At 35.9% G+C, this 21990-nt stretch overlaps 1 protein-coding gene across 7 annotated transcripts in view; it reads left to right on the forward strand.

The window, feature by feature from the left end:
* Positions 1–21990, forward strand: part of LOC149074142 (uncharacterized) — a 326315-nt gene that overhangs the window by 15941 nt on the left and 288384 nt on the right. For 6 of the 7 annotated variants that reach the window (XM_089246470.1, XM_089246474.1, XM_089246473.1 and 3 more), the window contains exon 2: positions 21093–21157. The exons of the other annotated variant lie outside the window; for it this stretch is intronic. The gene's annotated coding sequence lies outside the window, so the exon portion shown is untranslated. The remainder of the gene's footprint in view (positions 1–21092; positions 21158–21990) is intronic. 7 annotated transcript variants of the gene reach the window in all.

The following is a 21990-nucleotide window of genomic DNA, read 5'->3' on the forward strand; positions in this document are numbered from 1 at the left end:
TCAATATTTTCAAATTTTGTTACACAGACAAATGCAGAAATAATGAAATGTCACCAAAAATGAAGTGTGTACGTTGAATACTGTCGAGATTATAGCGTTTTCAAAATCGAAAACCGTCAAAATCACTGCTCCGGCCGTTCTAGGTTTAAATGTTACTACCCTATATAATGACAGACATATTTTGGAAATATAGGCATATCAGGACAATTTCGACAATTTCTATTTTCTGAGGCATTTCTCATAACTTTTAGACAGTTTTTTTTTCTTTCAACAGGACAATGAAAAACAGGAAACCCTAAAAGAAACAGGACCTCTTATTGCAGTTGCAAACAAGCTAGGAAGATGATTACACAACTAGTTATTGACATCCCGAATGATAAAGATTATAAACAAAAAGTTAGGACCTAACTAATATACAGAACCTATCTGTTTTGGTTAAAATGAAAATTTGCGCGCAATTTTTAATTGTCTTTATACTTCTTTCCACGTTTTTGACCTTTACTATAATTTTGAAGTGTTCTTTTTGCTGAAACAGCGCAACACTCATCTAAATCATTTTTACTGGAACAAGTTTAGCTCCAATTGTAGTTATCACTCTAAACTTTTCATACATCTACAAGCATTCGAAGTATCGCAGTTTTTCGGTTGTCTTTAAACTTTTCTCCACCTCCTTACTGATGGATGTTCTCCGTACCTTTTTCTTCGACAACAGTGCGATTTCATCAGCGTTTAACACTCGCTGATGTGCATAACTCGCGTGAAATATGTTGTCTTGATTATCTTGGGAGAAATCCATTAGAGGTTTATTTCCACAAATTTTTACGTTACGTATGAGCGTAAGCTGAATCACATTCGAAAATTCCGAACTTTTTTTGCCAGCAATGCGAAATTTGACGCTTCATTAGTTTTTTTTTCTTTTACAGAGGAATAAAATATCTTTTCCTTTTCTTTCAACGTCTTTAAAATAACAGAAATAAATCTTATAGCAAGCTATGTACAAAAATGAAAAAAAAAAAAGTTTTGTATGAGAGCCATCCCATTGCCGATTGCAGAGTAATACTTTTTAACTGGGTAAAATTATGATAAAAAAATATGGAAAGAAAATCACAAACACCAAGCGTCAAGGGTATATTTAAATGGTAAGTAATAGACACCACACAGTTCTCGTTCTAAACGAGCTTGATTTAAATCAGATACTTTTGATATTTCAAGCTATTTTAAGTAATATGATTTTTTTAACTTATATGATAAGTAAATAAGAGATAATAAGATTCATATGTTATTTATTTGCACAATATCTAAATAAATGTGATAGACATTTATTTTTTGGGTGAAAAGTCTGGTTGCTGTATAGAATTACGTTTTTCTCAGGTGGTTAGAAACCTTTTTCTAAAATCTTCTGAAGTCTCTTCCAAGAACTTTCTTTCCCATAGAGAAAGTGAAGTCATTAAAGAGAGCGTTAACTGTATAAACAAGATTTCTATCCCTGGAATATGGAATTTACTACAGGCTTTGTGGAAGTGGCCAATACACTATTTATGGAAATAGTTGTCGCAGTTGGGAACGAGATATGTTTCTTTTCAAAAGTAAATTTCAAAACTCATAATAAAAACTCAATTTTCCACAACTCTAATCCCCTTCCCCTCCATGCTTTTTCAATTATGCTACAACATAGAGAAATTTTTCATAGCTCGTAATAAGAAATTTTTGTCATTAAAGGTGGTCCTTTTTTTTCAAAGAAAAGGAAAGTTCATGGTTTCGCAGTGATATTTTATAAAGATATTACTCCAGAATATTTAAATTCGTTAAATTAATGAATGTTAGTTGCATATACTGTATAACTATGTGCTTTTTGGACTTTTCTTACCAAGTACACATTTCAATATTGTTTTAAACATAGACTGATTTATTCTTGGATACCATTGGTATGATAAATGGGATTTTTTCGTAGTTTAAAATGCTAATGCGATTTTTTAAAATAAATGCAAGATCTTTAGAGCTTGATATTGTTGTCTATAAGTCAAAATGTGAGAACTATACCTGTTATGAAAACTATTTAATACCCCCTAATAAGTCAACATTTCAAACTTTAATTTAAAATGTGTGAGTAAATATTGAATTTAAATTTAAAAAAATGGAATTGATTTGATTTTTTGAAAAAAAAAATCATGATTTAATTAACCCTGGACTTGATAAAGGATAAAATTAGCAGAAATTTTATAACAATTTTCCCTCTATATAATATGTTGCGCTTAAAAGCACTCTTCTCAACTATTGCGTGTTTTTTTTTTAAATTTCTGAAGCATAAGCAAACGGACCAATTGAGTGTTATGCCGGATACTAATCTGCATACTCACTGTCCTATTCTGTTTTCCCTCTTTTCTCCTTTCGTTACATTCTTTTTTTTCTGGCTAAGTGATCCGATGTCGAGCAATAAATTTTTGTTCTATGTATGACTATGCAATTATTTTATCAAGTTCAATATTGTCTAAAAAATTGGTGTTAGTCTGATTTCTATACTTAAAAAATATACTCATCTTTAGGATTGAATATTTTTCAGTCATATTTAGACACAATATTTAAATTTAAAATTTATTACTTAAATTTTAGGGATAATATTTACAAAAATTATTTTGTAAATAATTATTATTAGAGCCCGGATTATATGCACTTAAAAAGTGGCAAAATATGCTCTAAAAATATTCTGAAATATGCAATTAAAAAGGCTAAAATATGCACTTAAAAAGGCTAAAATATGCACTTAAAAATGCCAAAATATATATATATCTTTACACTCATCCACCATCTTTTTTTCTGCCACCTCGTTATGCAATTTGCCTGTTGTGTCCTTTGTGTTTGTATTTGAAAAATCCTGAAAGAAGTTAAAAATTCGAAAATATGCGTTAAAAAATCACTATGCAAAAAAAGCACACGTGTTTTTGAAATTCATATTTTCTATTTGTTAGTGTATATTCATTTACCTTCTCATTTATGCATATGCAAATAACTTCTAAATATTTTTTATTCAGTCATTTTCAATAAGAAACGAAATAACAGTAAAAAGAATTTTGAGACTATTTCTAAAAGAATTTAACATTTTTGACGCTAACGCTGAAACAGTTGATATTTTTAAAAAAAAAATCTTATCTGCGGGAAAAAACCCGATGTTATGAAAATATTATGAGCAATATTCATTTGGAAAACTATGAAAAAGTGATTGAGTTTCAATAAACCTTCACAAAAAAATATGCACTTCTGAAAATTCTTTGATTTTATGCATTAATGCTAGAAAAAGCCAAAATATACAAATGCATATAATCCGGGCTCTGATTATTAAAATTTAAAATCTATTTTTTTAATTTTAAAAAAAAATAGTGGTTCTTATCAATCTTGATAAGCGTGATTCTCAATCAGTTCATCACGGACATTTGGAGTGCCGCATAAGTTTTTCGAGATCGACAGACGTGCCACAAGATATTCAAAAGTTTAAATCACGTATCCAACGGTACCGCGGATGTAGAAAGTTAGGAAATCCAGATTTGAAAGGAAAATCTAGATTCACTCATTATTCTCTAGCACGTTTCATGTATGCTTTGCGTTATGTAAACATTTTTCATTTTATCATTTTTTTTATCCATTGCCTGACCATTTTTTTCAAGTTATTTTAATAAATTATTGTACTTTTTTTTGAGAAAATATATAAGCTTAAGAATTTGGTCTAGAGGAATTGTGATTTCTAACCGTTACTTTTACGTCCACGTCAAATTTTCAGTAGAGTCGGCAGCGGTTTCGACTAAGCCATCTCGTTTGTCCAGAGGTGACCAGTCACAAGAGAATGGGATGACTACATTGCGGAGAGCAGGAAGACAAGCTCAACTAATTTATTCTTTTGTGTTCATCAGTTTTATTAAACTGTCCGGTATTACTGCGTTTAGAAAATGCACGTTTGATTTTCTGTGGATTTTTCAGGTCGCCATTAAATTGACCAGCATCCAAATTTTCAAGCACCAAAAAAAAAAAGCCTTTCGAGTGAGCCAAGCCCTTTTTCATCTTGTCCAAAAACTAAGCCACTCTTTGCAGTAAAACCACTGACGCGCGGAAATTTCGGGAAAAGGTCTCGTAGAAACTTCATTCATGCATCCGATGGGACACCGCTTGGTAAGTACTGGGGGGTTTCCAACTCTAAGTTCCAGTGACCCAGGTGAGTTGGAACAAAGTGACTTCACTGTATGATAACTACAGAGGGTATTCTCTTATTTGGTTGTGTTACGCTCAGGTCCAGTCGTTCCGATGACAGACGTTTCGTCTTTTTCTCAGTGCCGGTCTAGATTTTGATATTCTATAAAGTTGGATGCCACATCTTGCTTGTATATAAGCACGGCCGTCTTTACTTCATATATAAGACGCTGAAACAAAGAAAATTTCAATGGGAGATTTTAATTGGAACCTAAAGTTTTTCGCCACAGATATAGGTCTAGACCACGGTTGGCCAACTTTTTTCCAACTCGCGCCACAACCAAGATTATTTTCGATGCTCTTGCTACTCTGCAGATCTTAAACGGGACGTATGTTCTGCTCGTTTCACGAGACATGACCATTCTCTCCGTTCTTGCAAAATATTGTTCGGCTGTTCTTATTTTCCGTAAAGATGTACAGTTTGTTACTCTTTTGAGTTCTAAATTGTTTTTATTTTTGAGTTATATATAAGTTCGATTATCGCAATGCAGATTATGTATATCTGTAGAAGTTCATCTAACCTACACTATGTTGGGCATACATGCCAGAACCTGAGGACTCGGGGTGCTTGATTTCCCCCTCCAATAAACTCATTAAGAAGGCTTAGCCTCCACTCCTAAGAATTCATGGAAAAACAGGGTATGTCCCTCGTGAGAACTATTTTGAATCTTGTACACATGGGACATCCAGCAACTATGCCCAAAGATGAAAAACAGAACAAAAACGCATTGACTAGAAAGTCATCACTTAGTAGTGATTTATCATTTTAAGAGTGCATATATAATCATATATATATACACACACACACCATACTAAAGGTACAGGTTTACCACAAGATCACAATTTATAACAAAAGGATTGTTTAAAAGTTGGGGAGAACATCTTTTTGATTCAAAAATGAAATAAAATTTCTTTAATTTTTAAAAAGCTTTCGCGTGCCACTCGTGATACCATGATGTGCCAGTTGTGGCCACCCCTGGTCTAGACGAAATTTTTAGAAACCAAAATTGCTTTAGATCATGGCTCTTTTTCTGGAATTTACTTACCTTTACACCGTCAGAGAAAGCCTGCATTCACGAAGTAATTGATACCGATTTGTCATTACATATCTTGTTAGGATACGATAGTTTGCCTGATGTTTTAGTCATTAAAACACTGGAAAAATGTGATTTATATTACAATGTGTTCGGCTCAAATTTTTAGGGAGAAAACAGATGCCCTTTGTGCTGGTTTGTTTAAACTTCATTTTTTTAGATTTTTTTTTCACTCGAATCGTTCCAGTTTGCGATTGATTTTCATAAAATGCCATGCTATGCCATCTCGATTGCAGATGCTTTCCAGATATCAAGGAATGAAAACACAACGTGAGCAAGTTCAGTGTTTGCTTCGGTTAAACAGAGTGAAGCTTATCGAATCAAAGCATTTGAGCCAGTGAAGGATTCATTGATAGCACGCAAGGAAACGCGATACATTTCGCCATTGAATGGCAATGTTCGATGAAAAATAGTTATTCTCAAGAGTGTCGTTCGTAAGAGTTTCGTGATAAACACGGCTACATCATCATGCATGTCTAGGAACCCTGGGGAAATTATTGGCATTGAATTTGATGTTTACCAGATTTCGTCCATGTTTATCGAACTCTACTTACGAATTCCTTCAGTGTCGATCAGAACCACCAAACGATATTCGCAAGTGGTCTTCGGCGAGGCAAATAAGATTTTTTGTGATGCTATAAATGATTTTCCTCGGAAGGTGGTTGTAGTAATTGGATATGACATTTTGCATGCAAGCTCTTATAAAAAACGATTGCTAATCTAAAATATGAATTAATGGACAATTCAATATTTCACATAAGAAGTGATAAAAAATGCAATGGATGAAGGAATAAACAAAAATCTAGACGGAACTGTCACATTAACATTTAATTCCCCTGAATACTCGGCCTCGTTTCGAATACACATCCATCATCCACCTCCATTCACAACAGTTCAGGAATTTTTTTTAGTACTTTGTCTGCTCGTGACTGCCTTGATCTTCATCCTAAAGTGGAATTAAGACTGTTCAATGTTTTTGTTCCCCAGGAAATTTTCACATCAGCAGCGATTGGCAAGATTGACACAGCGTTGCCGTCATGGAGGATGAAATCCTTTCCCGATTTCTCGGTTTGTCTTCTATGTTTGTTATTATTGACTGGAAAACGCAGCGGAATGCTTTCAACACATACTAGAGCTATGCTGAACAACAATTACAGTCTGCTATCCAAAAATGCACTGACGAAGCTGACGTGAAACAAAGGCGCACCGATCACGAGTTTACTCGTGGCCGGTAAGCAACGTTTTGGCATGACGACACGAGTTAACTCATGACCGGTCAACAATGTGTTAACAATGATTGGGCCTTTTCGAATCCCCTTCAAAGTCCGAAATTTCTGTAGAGCAGCTACTACGGAATCAGCTGTTTTGGCAAAACAATTCTACTAACAAAGCGCGATCTCGTAAACGATCAGTACAAGTAGCAAGTACATTGAAAACAGGATCTCCGCGAATGTTTGCAAACAGCTGCGGCGTGACGTCGAAAACAAATTACATGTATACTACAGGTTTCCAAAGTAATGCGCCCTCAAGGGGCGATATTTGGAACTGTTTTGTTGGCTGAAAAAATTCCCATCTCTTTATAATGATGATATTTTCCCCCCTCCCCTTTCATTTATTACACAAAATATTGTACGTAAATTTGACGGTAGCAGTTAAATTGCCTGAAGTGCATTGAAAAGAAAAAGATTCATAATTGCTCTGAGTCTTCTACAGTTTTCACTTCTTTTTTCGAGTCACTAGCACCCATTTGTCAACTACGTTCGAATCGGCATAATGCTAATCGTTGATTGTAATCTGAATGGAGTGTTTAGAGTATTAATACCTCGTGCGTATGAAGTCAGACACAAGCAGTGACCATGAGTGATCTAAATCAACTACCTGACTAACCACAGGGTATAATCGCTCCAAGCACAAACCTTCGGACTCGCCGAGTGACCACCACCTTATAAAATGGACATTTTTCAATAGGGTTGCCCTTACATGACATGCTTAGTTATGGGAAGCGCCAATTTATTTTACGGTGATAACTTCAATTCAGACCGTTTTCCTAGATCAGTGATTCCCAACGTGGGCGTTAACGCCCCGTGGGGGCGATGGAATGTTCCGGGGGGCGGTAGAAGCTACAGGTATAACATAGGATTCTGTTGGGGGGCGATGGGACAAAAAAGGTTGGGAAACTATGCCCTAGATTGTTTTGGAAGATACGTTTGTGTCTTACATAAGACATCAGGGAAAGACGTCGATTTCTGTACGTGTCCCCATTGGTTCCTTATCTAAGCAAGATGGACACCGTTAAATCCCTCTTTGCTCCACCTGAAGAGGCGATCCCTGCATTGAAAAATCTGAAAACTAGCTATACGCTGCCCTTCAAAGGGGAAAAAAAAGATTCACAGTAATGTCTCGATACAGTAACTAATTTTTTTGTTATAAACCTACTTTAGGGTAACATATATAAAGGACAAAAACTTGGGGCAAAGAGAAGTAGAATTAACTCAATGACGACTGACAGATTATGTCGGTGCCCAGCTGAACAAACTGTCTGCTATCTCTCATCAAAACATGCTAATCATTGAAATGCAATTTCATCAGCTTGGTTTTGCAGATTTCTTTATCACGTGAAATTTAATTTTTGAGATAAAAGACTAGCGAACAAATGTAATACTATAAAACGTAATCCCCGATGGTGAATGTGGATCCTTTGCTTAGTTTAATAATTGGCTTCTTGGCCACAAAAGGCACCGTATGGTTAGAAGATGAACGTTCAGTTCTACAGGGCCGGGTAAAGCTTGCTTTTTATTTAACCAATTTTAATGCTATAAAATTACTTATGCATCCAAAATATAACAGGAGAAATAAAATTCTCAGGAATTAAATAGCTGCTAAAAATAATGATGGATCACTATCATTTTTAAATATTGTGCTGGTTGAAGTGAAAACTTTTATACTAATCAGTGTTTCCATACATAGCGTATTCAGTTTTTTGGCAGAATTGAACGTGATTCCAAAATAACTGAAGTTATTTAAAACTGCCCCCCCCCCCCATCCATGAATTTATTAAAAATTTGCATTGCTTCATTGTGTTATATATTTACCCCTGCAAAACTTTAAGTTAGACAACTAAATGCTACATCAAGACTGATTCTGTTTTGTCGCACCATGTTGCTCAGAGCTGATGATAATAATGTCTCATTTTAATTGTTATTTATGCCATAAAAGTCATTAAGGTTCCTGCGTGTCGTGAATAAGTGCGAAGTGATATTCAAATGTCAAGTGCTGAAGTTTTCCCTCACCGTAAGTTTTGGTTAAGGACTAATGCTTTCTTGAATGGATTTTTTTTCTGCATTTATGCTAATTTTGTGAAATCGTGCATTTCTGTCATTTGTCTGTAATGACCTTGTGAATAAGCGTGTTAAGAAATCCACATGTATCTGCAACAAATTTCGTTATTTGTGTGCTGTCTTTCCCAATATTGATCCGCGATTCGTATACGTATTGGATTTTCTGCAATATTCACGCACTTGACAAATCTGAATAAAATTTTGACAACAAGCCAATTTTATTCGACTTCTCTGAGACTCAGCATGCCTACCATCACGGAAAGGAAACGTCGACATAAATTCCGAAATTTTTGTGTTCACTTTAATTTTAGCATTCACGCAAATTTTTTACTCACCATACATCTGGGATTTTTTAATCCCTATCCATGTGTGATACGGTTCTTTTGATACGAGTAATGTGAAAAGTGTATGATTCTTCCACTTTTCTATTTAGGATTCTTAATTATTGTTACATCCGAAAGCTTGTCCAATGCATTTTTTTCCTCAATTATCACTTTTAAGACTTCTTGGTCAAACACTAAAGAAACTAAGCCCCTCCGTTGGCTATGACTATGTATATACTCTAATTTCTGCTTTTTATGGACCTATTTTTTTTAAATATCACCGGTCTAATGAAATGAATGTGTTGCGTAGACTGTATAGTATTTTTTATTAATAACCTGTTTTCTTTGAGAGGATTTTTATGTACGTGTATTTCCGATTGTTTTATGAAAAACTAGCTGTTACCCGCGGCTCCGCTCACTTGGATTTTCTGAAAATTCCCCCTTAAGAGACCTTTAGGGGACTTAATTTTGAAACATACCTTTTCTTAGTGAGTTTCCACATTATAAAATAAAAGTGACCAAATTTCATGTTTATACCTTCGGCATTCGACTCGGTAATGTTGCCCCATATAACCTTTGAAACCCCCAACCCCCGCTTACAGAGAGGTTGAATTTGGATAAATGTCTACTTAGTGTGTCTTCAGAGTATAAAATAAAACTACTTACCAATTTTTATATTTATAGCTCCAATATTTTCGGCTGAGCGATGATGAATCAATCAGCCAGGACATGGTATTCTGTATGTATAAATTACATCTGAAATACTCTTTTGCAAAGAAAACTAAGTACCCCTAAAAAGTAATTCGATTATCTCGAAATTTTGCATGCAGATTTCTTTATACGGTCGACGTTCGATATAACGACCCCATCTGTCCCGTCGAAACAGATGTTATATTGGGAGTGTCATTATATCTTAAGTAAAATATGATAGTCGTTCTGTAAAAACATTTGGGACTTACCCTATTGGTCGTTGTAATGGAATTGTCGCTATAACTAGCGTCGACTGTAGCAAGTCCAGTAACAGCTTTCTTGGATTTGTAACGTCTTGCTGTTTTTTTAGTGTTTTTTTATAATGATAAATTACGTGTGTATGCAAGTGATTTGCATTTTTCACAGCCAGTGAATGTTAACTCCAGTTCTATTGCACAACTGAAATAGCATTAAACAGGTAACAATGGTTTATCTTTTCTCGTTGTTGGCGTTGCATTTCCCTGAAGAGACAACTTTGCTGTTGCGACGGACCTTATTGCCAATTGGATGATTTCGAACGTAGTTGCATAGTCGAGATGCTTCAAGCTGGTTCGTCTTACCATGCATTGGCTACCACCAGCACAGTATGGACACTGCTATGTGAAGGTGCTGGCAGCCATGATTGCTGCAAGAAACTTGGCGGAATGAAGGCTTGGGAAGGCCTGACGTGAAATTTTTTTTTTGTTTCTCTGTAATGCTTGTTATGTGTAGTGTTGCCATCTGCCACCAGTTTTGAGTGAAGTGGTCACCTAACTATGAGTGAAGTGTTATGATTGAATGATTTATCGTTGTAGGACTGTTGCTCTCTGTGGCGAGACTTTCCAACGGGGAGATCGGCTCGCATTTGCGCCTTGAAGTTGGGAACCACAGAAAACCAACTTCAGCCGACCACCACTGTGGGGTTCGAACCCGGATCCTCGCATCGCGAGTCCGTCACTATAACCACTCGACCACCACAGCGGCAACGTATTATCACGTATACAAGCATGCATATCGCCGCCAGAGATTTTACCAATTACTGATTTGAACACTCCATGTGCAGTTGCTTGCCATTAATGGTTCGTTAATGGTTCGTTTTGAAGTTAAGTAAAAGATATTTTATCAAACGTTTATAAAACTAAAAAAACCCAACCGATTAAGCTCTTGCGTTACATTCCAACGAATGCAACCGATAAGCTTATTGGTTGGATTTTTCAAATTTTATAAAAGGACTTTTAGAAAACTTTTATAGTGCAATCCCGGTCTTACGCATATTTAATTTCAGTGGAAACCATAATTTTCTTTCATGGTGCTGTGTGTGTGGTTTTTTTTTGCAAAAGAGTATATAGATATCCTCCCCTAAAGCACAGAATGCTTTGCATTATTCTGCAAACAAGCCCTCAGCTTGTTTTCAGACGGAAAATATGTTCTACAATAAAAATTCCTAAATAATGCTTTCTAAATGGATGGCCGGGATAACACTATAAAAGTTGTATAAAAGTTCTTTTATAAAACTTGAAAAACGCAACTAATAAGCGCATCGGTTATTCGCTTGAATGTAGTAACCGATGCACTTAATGGTTGTTTATTTTTTCAAATTTTGTAAAAGAACTTTTATAGGGTAATCCCAGTCTTATAATTCTTCCAGACACACTTCTACAGCAGCACTCATTGTTCTGCGACGTACGTCGCAATTTTCGGAACGTTTTGCTTTAGGGATATCCTAATGTTACTGATGGAATGTTTTCAAATTGGCACTTACCCGAAGACCTCTTGATCAAACACCGATCCGAATGGTCTAAGGCTGGGATTACGCAATGAAAGTTTCATAAAAGCTGTTTTATAAAATTTGAAAATTTTAACCGATAAGGTTACCGGTTGCATTTGCTGGAATGTATCCCATAAGCTTTATTGGTTTGAATTTTTCAAGTTTTATAAAAAAGATTTTCAAACTTTTATAGTGTAATCTAGGCCTTGGGCCGGGATTACACTGTAAGAGTTTCATAAAAGTTCTCTTATAAAACCTGAACAATGTAACCAATAAGCTGATCGGTTACATTTGAGCAAATTCAAGCTAATAGATTGAATTTATGAAGTTTTAATAAAGTTATGAAGTTTCATCAATATGATGACTAGGGCTCGAATGTTTGACCTAAAAGTCAAATATGCCAGCATTTATGACCTAAAAATATGACCCTATGATTTTCCCATTATTTTATCTTCTTTTTCAGCTATTGTTTCTTATCTTATTGTGTTAAAAAAACAAAAAAATCATCAATTTATCCTTTTAATTAAAATTCTCTCACCAGATTCAAATGAAAACCATGCCTACCTTATGCTGAATACTGTTCTTTGGTACGTTCTAGAATCATCCTGAATTTTACGAGAAGCAGTTTCAGATGTTAAAAAAACTTCTGTTTAGTTTCTTCTAAGAAATATTTGAGGAAATTACTTTGCAAAGGTTTTTTTTAATTCGATAAAAATTACCAGATGGAGTAATATCTGAAGGCGGCTTGGCATAAAGCAGACTGGTTTCTGCAATCTCGTTGATTGTTTCTCAAGCTAAATCGGTTTTTTGCTGGAACTTTTAACATATTTTTAACAAAATGAAGTACAGTGTGGTACCATTGCACCTCCTTTTAAACCAGGCACAATTTCGGTCTACCGTCATCGGGCACAATTTACTACCACTTTAGATGTGAGTTGTGCCGCAAAAGTGTGTATATGTTCCAATAACTTATATACTTAACCGTCCGCGTGTGTATCTAGTGTTGTGCGTTAGTGCTTCCATCTGTATTTCGAATTATGAGTGCAGTGTAATGCTTGAATATTTGTACACTTGTAGGTAGGACTGCAATTTTTGTTTTTGATTGCGGTCATGGTTGCAGGATCTGTTGCGAAACTTTTCAATGGGCAGATCGACTCGCGTTTGCCCCTGAAAACCAACTTCACCCAAAAGCCAAGGGTGGGATTCGAACCCAAGTCCTCGAGATGCAAATCTCTCACGATTTACTCTTCAGCGGCTACCATCGATGCTGAAAACGTTCTCCCCAATGGGCTGGGAAAAACCCCTAACTTCTTAACATTTTTAACTATTGCAAACACATGCAAAGTATACTAATAGAATACACAATGAGACAATGCACGCATGAAATTGAGCACACACACGCACACGAGATATCTATGTGGCTCCAAGGAACAATTGTCCTTCCAGGAAACCTACAAGGTTGATATCTTTTGAGTACACAAGCAAGGAAAAAAATTAAAAATAACAAAAAAAATTAAATAAGTTATATATGTACATATATTTTCTTTTGAATAAATGAATACAAATACAAAGGCCACAACAGGCAAAATGCCCAACGAGATGGCTGAGAAAAAGATGTCCATAACGAATATGGATGTCATATATTTTTAAAATGCAGCAACCCAATTAAAAATGCAATTACGAAAACTAAAAATATATACAGTGGAACCCCGTTATAGTGAACCGTCTGCGGACCCAATAACAAAGTTAACTATAACCCAAGGTTCACTGTATCCTATACACAATTCCTATAAAGAATACTTATAATTGTCTTGTCTACGAATAGATAGCTTCTCGACTTATCCCAATATGTTTGTCGTATTTCTTTTTATACGTGTCAAAATTGTGCTAGAATTGCTACTCCCGGGGGGGGGGGGGGGGTGGTAAGCCATTCCATTTATGAGCAACCCTATTAGAGAAAAACCCCTTGCAGCACTACAACCTGGAGTTGTCCCGTACCAATCGATACTGCTGCCCCCATGTCGAAGCAGTTGATTGACGGCGTATTAATAACTCGTGTTCTTATCCTATCCATCCCGTTGAAAATTTTTAACAATTCTATCATATCTCCCCCCCCCCCCCCCCAGAAACCTACGTTCACCCAATGTAAACATATTCAAAAAATCAAGCTCCCTTCATAACTCAAGCCCCGTGTGCCAACAGCGACACGCGTAGCTCTTCTCTGCACCCCTTCAACCAAGTCTATGTCCCTCTGTAGGCACTCCAATGCAGGACGAACTAAGCCTCGGAAAAGCGGAAGAATGACTTTATGGAGTTATGAATATTTCACATTCGTTTAGCGGCCAATTTGAACCAAAGTACATTACAATGTTATTAGGTTTTCTATTTGCATGAAAACAAAGTATTGAGATAAAATTTATTAAAACATATGTAACAGACAATTGACTCAAACACTAAACTTTAGACAGCACCCGAATTAAAGTGGGGGGAGGGCAAGATTATCGGGAAAAAATGGAAAAATTATTTTTATTTAAAAACGTAATGCAAAGAGCATTGTTATAGAGCTTTGGAGTTTTACAGCATGTGCAGAGATACTGGGGGGGGGGGCATTGCCCCCCCCCAAAGGTGGAGTCGACTGATCTAATGTATATATGAATTGACATCATCGTGCCCCCGCCCCCAGACTTCCAAGTCTATCTCCGCCTATGTTTTACAGTGATGAGGTGCAGCACTGAAAAATCAAACAACACTACATATGCACTCAGACTGTTAGGTACATACACAGTTACACCTCCGGCACAACTCACTAGGTAGTAAATCACCCATAAATGGTGATAGACCGAGTTGTGCTCGGTTTGAAAGAAGAAAAAAAAGTGATGAGGTGCAGGTGGAAAAATCAAATCTGCCCCTCATGACAAAAATCCCCGTGTTTAAATGCATGATGGAAGTGCATTGAACGCGAAGATTTGGAGAGTCCGAACGGATAAAATCTTTCGAAAGTGCTTGGCGTGCCATTCAGAAACATAGCAAAACGATCCTCCGAAAACAAAAAAAGTGGCTACTCGGAATGCAAAACTTTTTTTCCCAAAAAAAAAAAAGTAAGAATTCATTGCAGTGTATATATAATATATGTTAATATATAATATCTCTTTCTGAAAAAAAAAATGGCCACAGATTAAAATGTTCGGTAACAAGGACCAAAAAAAATCGATTGCTTGAAAATTCATAAAATATGACTGATCGCTCAGAAATGCTCAAAATATAGCCAATAATAGCTCGAAAATGGCTAAAATATGATGTCTATAAAAAAAATGACGCCATAAAAATTCCGAGTCCTAATGATGACCCTAATTTCTGCTTTATTCTGAAAAACGTGCCGTAGACCCCTCAGCAAACCACCTGCAGACTACGTTTTAAAAGCCACTGATCAAGTAGACAATTTTCTCTCTTTTTATACATATTCTATGGTCGATCTTGGAGAAATTTTTTTTTTAATTATTTATCAGATTCCGATAAAATTTCCGAGAGAGAGAGAGATTTAATCATTGTTATTTTATCGGATTCCGATCATTCCGCTCATGTCAATTGGATTTATTACCCATGACACAAGCCCTGACATACTGATCTACGTCAAGTCCAGTGAATTGTTTGGATGGTATGTTATTCGCTATTGTAACGGTCAGTAATATTTTCTTCAGTAATCATACACCAGATATACCTTCAAAAATAAAATTTCTATCGGTGGTAATGGAACTATATGGAGTTATGTATGAAATGCAAGCATTTTCCCAATAGAGTTTCAGCATAATGATCTTGCAAGGCTATCGCCGTTCATTTTTTGTTAATGGCTGTTGTGTGACGTAGCCTTTCAGTGGTGGTGGTAGATTGGAAATGGCGAGTTCATTCTATATCATTGCAAATAGTATTCTCTCTTTGGCGGATTCCCTCTTTTGATCAATACAGAACCGTCGTTTTCCTCCAATGCGCTCCCGGATCCTTTGTTTTGTATCTACCTGCGATGTAGTGCTAATATCGTGCTGGTTGTATGTGTATGTAGCAATGTAAGTTGAAGTTTTGGGTGGTTGTGGTGTGTTCCTGCCTCGACGGCTGGCAAGTTTTTATTTTTTGTTCCTGAAAATCCGGCGTCGATCCAAGGTCGCTCACGTTCTGCTCCTGCGTTATTAAGCTCTCGAAATCGCGGCCGCGTGACCCAATTCCCGGAGACAGTATCGTGACTGTTCTCTCTCTCCTGATGATGGTGGTACCGTTTTTTTTTTCTTTTTTTTTCCCATTTGGCTGCGTGCAAGTTGCCGTTTCTTAGGAAAACGCTAGGGGAAAAAAACGATGCTTTCACGTCAGAATTCCTGGGAAGTGTGCGTTACTAAGAGGAAATACCGCACACATAATAACACCCTATTTATCAGAATTGACAGCACTCCATGGCTGATGTTATTGAATGGTACTAATTTCAAAATTCTTTGCACCGTGTGTGTAAATGTTGTAGATGAGGTTTCCATTAGTAATTCCGTCAATCGTTTCTAGATAGCTGTATAAGAGTTTTTGCCGGAGTGTGTGCAAGTTTTTTTTTTCTTATTAGGTATGAGACATGCGTAACCTATTGGAAATTGCGGTCCACTTCGGGTACCCGACTGTTTAAAACGTTATTTTTGGAAGAATATTTCGATTTTTATTTTTTATGAAAGCTCCGTTTTGGTCGTATGACATTAAGAGCTGAAATTACGCTCACTTTAGTGTTGTGATTTTACATCAAGTAATCTGTGAATAAAAACTTTAAATGCGTTTTATGAAGAATGCTAATTTTGACATTTTTTTACTTATGATTTCTAAAAATCTATTGAAACTTATTTCATTGTATCATTCAAAACTTTTAATGATATTCTTTTATATATTTTTATGAACCGAAATTAGGTCGGAACCGGGTTATGAACCGAAATCTGTGGTCGATTACATGTATTTGTCTAATTAGTGTTTTATAAATTTCGATAAATTCACATGGACAATCAGATTTAGGTATAGCTTATGAGAATATCATAAAATCCTTTAAATTTTGGTTCATAACTTTCACCATTTCTAGCTAAATGTACTGTGCAAATAACATTACATTCATAAAATTCTTTGCGCTCGTGTTTTGAATATTATATGAATTTTGATTAAAATTTGACATAAAAATGACTTTTTCATAGAAAATGACATTAGGTAGTACAAAATTTATTGTTTTCACTATTTTGAGACACTTTCTATCAAAAAATGTTATTAAAATTTACTCTAGTACCATTTTGTTCAAAAGTACTATGAAAGGTACAGGGTGATCAGCGAATAAGCCCTTATTTCAAAATTAAATATCTCTACAACAAAGATCAATAGAATTATGCGGTAAACGGTACGTTTATTAGCAAAACTGTACAAATGTTGTACAGAAATTTCGAAAATTTAGTTTTTTTTTTAATTTTTTTAAAATTTAAAAAAATAAAACAAAACTGGAGATTTTGGGGTTCCGAAAATCCTCATTTGTGTGAAGAGAAACCACTGCATTCGCCTAAAGTTACTGCATGGGCTGCGGTATGCGCCATGTGTGCTGAGTAACTTTCAGTAGTAATCGTTTCTCGCACGAAGAAGGGGGCCGATAATGCCTCTGGCGCATACCGCAGCCCATGCAGTAACTTTAGGCGAATGCAGTGGTTTCTCTTCACACAAATGAGGATTTTCGGAACCCCAAAATCTCCAGTTTTGTTTTATTTTTTTAAATTTTAAAAAAATTAAAAAAAAAACTAAATTTTCGAAATTTCAGTACGACATTCTTAAAGTTTTGCTAATAAACGTACCGTTTACCGCATAATTCTATTGATCTTTGTTGTAGAGATATTTAATTTTGAAATAAGGGCTTATTCGCTGATCACCATATATTTGGATACCTACTAAGAGGCTTGAAAGAAAATGAATAAAAGAGATACTTTTTGGGAATCAAACGCAAAAAAAACTACGTGTCAATAGATTTCTTGAATTAAAGAACACAAAAGAAAAATTATAAAAATATTAAGAAAATAAATCTGAGCATGATTTTCTCAGATTCACTACTTTAAAGCTCCAAAAATTACATAGAAAGGTTTTAGGAGTTCGCGAGATTGAAAAAATATATTGCGCTAAAATTGTTGAAATTTTCCTGGAGTATTTATACGGCTTGCGTTAAGGAAATCAATCTCCATTTTTGATGTCCGATAATTTGTCAAAATTTTATTAAGTTAAAAATTTTTTTTAAATTTTAATACTTTGGTTTGTCGCTAGAGATTTATTTTATTAAATCCCTCTCACAAACTTATTTCATGCCATAAAATTGATTTTATCGGCTTTATTTCTTTCAGTACGCTTACGGATAATTGAAAATCTCAGCTTGAGATTTCAGAAATATTTTATTTGATTCGAAATCGTGCTAACGAAAATAAAATTGCTCCAAACAAGCAGATTATCATCAATGAACTTGTAAAATAATTGAATTTATAGGAGTAGATTTACTACTATGTATCAAAAATAAAAGAAATAGGGTAATATATTTTTGATTCACGTAAAGGCCACACTTCACGTTTCGGTATACTTGACGTACCGTATGTATAACGACCAGGTCTTCCGTACATACGTTCGAGTTTTCCTGTACGGGCGTACTGAAACGTGTATCCCTTTCAGGCCCGAACATTCGTTTTTTTGGAATTTTCAAGATGCTTTTGCATTTTTGATACTCAAAAAATACATTAACATAAATGTCAACAAAAAATGTTTTTTCACGTTTTTGTGAAGAAGTTCACTTGGTTCGTTTTTTTCCCAGCCAAGATGATGTAGGGTATATTCATCTTCACAATTTCTTTCCAGAATTATATTGCTAAATTTCATGCAATAAATCACACTTTTCCCGGTGGCACTTTCTCCTGGAAGCCATTTTGAAAAACTCCTGAAAGTTTAGCTTTAAGTGCTGCCCCCCACCCCCCGGTGGAAGCCCCCTAAAGTTCATATTCACTATATTTCTAACTCAAAACTTACACAATCCTTTAAGTCTGCTTAACTCCGTGAGGTAAAAATGTAAAATGAAAAAATTCTACAGTGAGGGAAAGTAACCCACACATCAACGCCACACACTTGTGGCACCAGTGTCAAAGGGGTATAGTGGCCCGAAAAGTCGTGATGATACTTAAGTGATCAAGCAACTGATTGCGGGTCACAAAATGATGTGGTGCAGAGTTTCGTTTTTAAAAAATATTTTTAATGCCACAATGAGGATATTGAACAGACAATCAGGATCATAATTTTCAATTCCAAAAACTATATCAAAGTGGCAGCGTGTATTGGGTTTTGATGTTGGCCTACAGTATTTTTCAACCCAGACCAACATAATGCTTACATAACAGGAAAAATTGAAGCATTTACCATCTCTACTTCAAAATATGGAAGATGGGTAGCAGCACCATCAAGAACACGAAATAAGCCCAACTCTGATAACATGAATACGTTAGGGACACGCATATATGCACAACACGTTTCAACATGTACCGATTTGTTAGAAATTCAGCAGAGGAATGTGTACGAGGTGCATATACGGTTCAGTAGTATGTATTTTTCACTACAAGTCCGTTGGCATTGACAATAGAAGCTGGAATTTAGCAGAAGATGGCATTCGATCTGTAGCCAGCAGCCGGTATTCCAAGAATCGAAAACAACTGCTATCGGAAATTATAGTTCCAGAATATGCACTCTATAATTATTAAACTCAAAGTAATTGATCTTTTATGATCTAACAATGTTCTCATTTTTTATTCAATACTGGGCAGTCCTGAAATAACTTTTTTTATATTGTCACGAAGCAAATGAGACGAATAGATTTGTCGAATCTAAGCACTACTAGCGTTACAGGTAGACTGACTGCCATCTCCGTTTCAGAGGAATATTTATACAGAGAACAGGAAATCGATACATGCAAATCAAATGGAGAATAGTCTAGAAACTCCTAGAACCAACACAGGAAATGAAATAATGCAAATGAGAACTGGTTCAACAATTAATGAAAAATTTCCATCCATCTGGATAAAAGCTGGGCTGGAACCCACGACTTTTCGACTATCAGCATATGCCTTACATCAGTCGGCGCAGTTGGATAACTTTTCTAGCTGGCAATATACGAGCTCCTAGCAGCAGCAAAAATCAACGAATGTGAATTAAATTCAAAATATAGTTGTTTCAGAGTATGCGCTGGAGAATGAGATGAGAAAAAAAAACATAGCTCGCGGTTACGGTTACAGCAATGAAATTTCTAACAATGCAAATGGGCAACGCTCACTTTCAAGCATCGTAGAAAAATATCATTAATGGCATTAGAACGGTACCTGTAGCACCATAAACGCCGGCGCTATAAGCAAGCAAAGAAACGTGTGAGAAAACAATCCAAGATCACATTTCTGCCGCTGGAAGTTCCCCGCCGAGCGTTAGCACACCAACCCCTCGGTGAGATCTTTGTCTGCGTCGGCGTTTATGGTGCTATAAGGACTAATGCCATTGATGGTTGTTTAATGTGCCGATCAATCTGTCATGCATGAAAGTGAGTGTTGTCGTTCGAATTTTTCGAAATTTTGTTGCTATAATCATAACCACGAGAGCTAGGTTTTGGTTTCTCTACTCATTCTCGAGCGCATACTCTGAAACACCTTAATATCATTTGTATTCGTTGATTTTTGCGGTCGTTAGGGGCTCGTGTATCGGGAAAGTTATTTTATGACCACCTTGTATATTCGGACCACTAGCTGAACATGTATGGCATACTACATATATACAGGGTGATTCAGAAAAATATCCCTAAACTAAAAGGGCAATTCAGGCATACGATAACAATTCAAAATCTCATAGGACCATAGGTGCGTTAACGCCATCCGGAGCCGCAGCAGGGAGTTGTTGCGTCACACACTTTTAAAGCAATCCCAAACTCAGCGAGCATGAAGTCGCAATTCTGACGACATAAATACTTTAAGAGACACACGTACTCAGAATACACATTCCGGCATGGAACTGCATGCTTGCTACTACTACTTAGCCGTACATTCCTCGGCGAAATTTCTAATGAATCAGTACATGCTGGAATGTGTGTTCGGTGTATGGCCCCTAACGTATTTATGTTGTCAGAATTGCTGAGTTCGGGATTGCGTTAAAAGTGTGAAGCAACAACTCTATAGCGACTCCGGTTGGCTTTTGCGCATCTATGTTCCTATATGATTTTGGATTGTTATCGTATGCCTGTGAATTGCCTTTTCAGTTTGGCGATATTTTTCTGAATCACCCTGTATATACATATTCACACCATATTTGGTATTGATGTACGAAAAAATTGTCACTTTTTGTGATACTGATATTAATTAGTTAATCGCGGCAGTACCCAATTGTCCGGGGAAAATATGTAAAAGTTTGTATGGTTTTTTTTTTTACACAAAAAGTGTTCCAGACTCTGCCACGAAGCTGGGCTGGAAGAGATCTCGGCAACGGGATAAGTCCAGTGGCAAAGTTCTGGCATTCATTCATGTGATACTGATATTCGTGTTACTGTAAATTTCAGGTACACGTGGCTTGATCGGGCTATACCCTGGGTTTCTTGAGAAAATGCTAAGGAACGGGGGAAAGGTAATTATGTTCTGTGCAATATGCAATTTTGTTTAGGCATTAATAATGCATAAAACTTATCGAAATCATTTCCGCTAACGTGCATTATGGCTATGCCGCCAGTGTTGTATTGATAAATCTGTAAATTACTATAGTTATACTAATTATGAGTTTGTTTTTTGTTTTGCTGTAAAAAAAATAATTTAGTTTGTTATCCGAAAGATTAACTTTTCTGTTTATAGAAAATATATTAAACATTTTCTCCCTGATGAATTTTCGCCAGCCATATTGTCCACTCAAGGGAGAAATTGTCAGTATTTTTGCTCTTGTAAAATCGAATAATGCCGGTCTTTCAGCGTAATCACCATAGACCGACATCGTATGAAAAACAAAAAGCAGTATAAGGAACTATTAACGGAAGAAGTTCCGGCAAAAACAACATAACCTTCTGATGATTACCTTCTGCGCCACTATTACCGAACTCCGGACATTTTTTTTTTTTAAGTCTAAATATATTTTCTAACTGCTCCTCTCACAGTTACCATAGCAGCGGTTCGAAATTCGTGTCTGTAACGTGTTAACTGACCATTGCCAGGATATCGCAAGACATGCTCATTGAGGAACTTGACGTCAAGATGAAAAGGCGGAGCCTAATGTCGTTGCCAAAATGTTTGCTTAACCGCCCTCCCCTTTTATTTTTAGTGTTTCCGTTATAATTTTGAATTGGCATATATCTTACACATACATAAAACTAGAGGGTTATTGTGATATTTAGGATGTGATCTTTTTTCGCTATACCCTAACTTGTAGTACTGATAAGCATATATTGTGGGATTCTGGACGTATTTATACGT

This window comes from Pholcus phalangioides, unplaced genomic scaffold (assembly GCF_987345545.1).
Source record: "Pholcus phalangioides strain wild (caught in Gottingen) unplaced genomic scaffold, Ppha-v1.0 ptg000017l_1, whole genome shotgun sequence".
In the NCBI taxonomy this organism is placed as follows: domain Eukaryota; kingdom Metazoa; phylum Arthropoda; class Arachnida; order Araneae; family Pholcidae; genus Pholcus; species Pholcus phalangioides.